This window comes from Pteropus alecto, unplaced genomic scaffold (assembly GCF_000325575.1).
Source record: "Pteropus alecto unplaced genomic scaffold, ASM32557v1 scaffold467, whole genome shotgun sequence".
NCBI classification, from domain to species: domain Eukaryota; kingdom Metazoa; phylum Chordata; class Mammalia; order Chiroptera; family Pteropodidae; genus Pteropus; species Pteropus alecto.
The window spans coordinates 54,578-58,232 of NW_006439722.1; the positions used below are offsets into that span (position 1 = coordinate 54,578).

At 31.5% G+C, this 3,655-nt stretch overlaps 1 pseudogene; it reads right to left on the minus strand.

Annotated features, from left to right (window-relative positions):
- Positions 1 to 2,112: 2,112 nt before the first annotated feature.
- Positions 2,113 to 2,231, minus strand: LOC112483935 (annotated as a pseudogene).
- Positions 2,232 to 3,655: the final 1,424 nt, after the last annotated feature.

Sequence of the window (3,655 nt, forward strand, 5' to 3'; positions counted from 1 at the left end):
GTCTCTGTCCCAGAAAGAGGCGCAATTGTTTGTTTAAATACTAAGGAGAAAAGGGAAGATAGGAAGTTCTTCAACCCTAGCCTGTTGCATATGATCTGATATCCACATTCTGAACTAAGTTTGCTTTCCATTTCTCAATCTCACGTCTGAGCCTGTTGATAGGAACTCTGTGGTTGTGGTGTAACTGACTCCTCTTTAAAAGAGTGAATGGTCCTACTTTGTGCTTTATTCACCTTGAAAGGAAACCTGTGAATGTTTACGAGTCCGAAAAGTATCCAAGTTCAAACTGTGATGCATTAGTAAATAATGAAGATTTCTTAGCTATTTTCAATTATTTCTCAGCCTAGAGAAAAATTTTGGCTGGTTTCTTAGGGTTTGCAAGTTTCTTCATGCTGTTTTAAGTCATGTATTTATTCTCTGTTGGTGAACTAAATATTATTTTCTTCTTTTTTTTTGTTCCTGCTATCATATGTGCTTCTCAGTTGTGCTATGCTTGACTCTCTTTCATGTTTCTATTGCAGACTCTTTCCAAATGTGTTCGTTTATTAATAATGTAAAATTATTTTCTCTGCAAATGTGTTCTGTTTTCTCTTTTCTCTCGTCGTATTTTTAAGTCTTCTTATATTATAAAGTTATACCAAGTCAAGCAATAAGTGGTATGTTCCATGCCCTCTTATTTAAGAATCGTTTATATATAAGCACTTATCTTGTATAATTACATTTTTGTGATGTGCATACTTGTTCACGGCAAAAACTTGACTAGAAACAATTTAATTATTTCTATTCACCCATCCCTCAAATTAAACATAGCTCCAATGCTGGTGTTTTGGAAATAAAGGAAAACCAAAATAAAACAAATACTTTTACCTCTTGACAATTAAAGAAGTATGAAGAAAAATGTAATAATCATGTTATTTTAGTAGAAATTTTAAAGAATTTCTAGTTCAACTTCTCTTTTGAATGGAGTGTCACTCAATCAACTGTAGCAGTACAATTGTAATTAAATATCTATTGAAATGAAGATTTTACCAATCCTTTTTATAATCTATCTTAATGGCAACAATCAGGGAAAAAATAAAAAGTACTAAAATCCAGGAATTAGTTATTTCAAGAATTTCCATCAGTTCTCATCTTAGTACACTATTTGAGGAATGCAAACATTTCCATATTTTGGGCCAGCAGAATGGAAGTTTAGTCCTTCGGTACAACTGGTTTTAATTTTTGGCAGAACTACATATTCAAGTCAATGTAGAGTTTGACAGATTCACTTCTGTTAAAACAACCTACACAGATCTAATGCATAACAGCAAAAGGTTTGTTTCAAAATTACAAAATATTAAAATGAATGATTTGTTTTAGATGTATACTTGGGATCTCATACATAGTGGAGTAAGAGAAACAGCGTTACTGTCATTATCTCTATTTGCCTTTGAAATTCTCAAAGCATCTTCTCTGGTATGGTATTCTGTATCCATACATTTACCTCCTTAAAGTTCTCCTAATTCCATAGGTAAATAGGTAAATCCTGTGACTGTGAAACCAAGGTGAGTGGCTTCTACATCTAGAAATCTTGGCGCTGGATATACTGCAGGCAAAGCTTTTCAGAGAGGAGAAATGACCAGTTAGTGATTCAGCACATGTGAGAGAAAAATCTATCAATTAATCAAGAAACAAATGCAAGAAATCCAACATAAAACAACTAGCAACATCTTATGTGGGGATCTAGGGTGAGATGAAATTGTACTGCTGGAGGTATGGAGGTGAGGTTGTCAATCCTAGTACCCCCTAAAAACTTCAAAAAGGCCAGAGAATTTTGATCCATTCTAAGCAGTTTTGCCACCATGGTATTTGCTGCTTTACTAAGTACAGATGGCATGCTCGTATAGTGAGATAATTTTCACTAATTTGGGCAGTTGTTCAAGAATAAAGGGTGAATTGCCAATAAAGGAGAGACTTAACTTGACACTTCGCAATAGCCCTGAGTTACAAAGGCCAAATAAACATCTACAGAATTTTAAAAATTTATTTTAAAAAGATAATTTACATACAATGAAACTCACCCATTTTAAATGTAAAGTTAGATAAAGGTTTTTTGTTTGTTTGTTTTTTTAACGCCTACAGCACCTGGTATTCCTAGGTGGTCTCCCATCCAAGTACTAACCAGACCCGACACTGCTTAGCTTCCGAGATCAGATGAAATTGGGCACATTCAGGTTTGCATGGCCATAGACAGATAAGTTTTGAAAAGAAAATAGTGTACATTAAGGTAACCATAATCAAGATATAGAGTATTCTATCACCCCAAAATACCCTTTTTGACCCTTTTTAGTCAGTTCTCGCCCTGCCACTCTAATCCCAAGAAACAATTGATCTGCTTTCTTTCATCGTAATTTTCAGCATTTATCTGATGACAAATTATGATAAACTTTTCATGTGTGCATTTACAATTGGTATATTTTCTTTGATAAATATTTTTTCAAATTATTTGCCCATTAAAAAAATTGGGTTGTTAGTATAATTATAGTTGTTATAAGAACTTCTAAAAATACATTTTGGATATGAATTCTTTGAATAATATATATTTTGTAAATATTTTCTCTTATGGCTTGACTTTACGGTTTTGCAACAGTGTCTTTTAGAGTAAAATATTTTAACTTCAAAGAAGTGTAATTTAAGATTTTCCTTGCACATGTTTTGCTTGCTTTCTTAAAAATCTTTGCAAAATGATGTCATGATTTAAGTCTATGGCTCATTATATTCACTTGTTCCAGCAACATTTGTTGAAAAGAATATATTTTCTCTCTTGAGTTACCCTGGCACTTTGATTAAAATAAATTGTTCATACAAGTGTGGGCGTATTCCTGTTTCATTGATTTATCCTTATGCCTATGCCATGCTATCTTGTTTATTGTAGCTTTATAGTAAACCTTGAAATCAGGAAGATGAACTTTGTTCTTTCTCAAAATTGATGTGGCTATTTTAGGGGTTTGCTTTTTCATATACATTTGATATTCACCTTGTCAATTTCTTTGAAATGCTGCTGGAGTTTTGTATTATATCATAATTTGTACATTGATTTGAGGAGAATTGCCATCTTAGCATATGTTGGTCTTTAACTTTTCTCAGCAAAGTTTTGTTTTCTGTATTTTTTAATATTTATTTTTATGTTTTTTATGTTTTTGGTGCAAATGTAAAATATATTTTGAAATTTTAATTTACAATTCCTTTGCTTGTGTATAGAAACACTATTATTACATATTGATCTTGAATCTCGCTAAGCTTTTATTAGTTCTAGTAGTTTTGTTATACACGCTTTAGGATTTTCTATTGATGATTGCAAATAAAGAAGGTTTCACTTCCTGTGCATTTTACACTATTTTATTCTTTTTTTCATATGCACTGATTAAAACTCCTGTACAATCTTGAATGGAAATGGTGAAAATAAAACTTCTTTCTTTGTTCCACAAAGCTCTTTAATATAGCCCTCTGTTCCATTCCCAATATCAACAATTTATGTTCCTTCTTGTTTTGTTTTTAATATCAATTTTCTTAGAAAAATTTTAAACTTTTATTGATCTTTTCAAATAATTGACTATTGATTTCATAGATATTCTATATTATTATTCTGTTCTCTAATTTATTTCTACTTTTAATC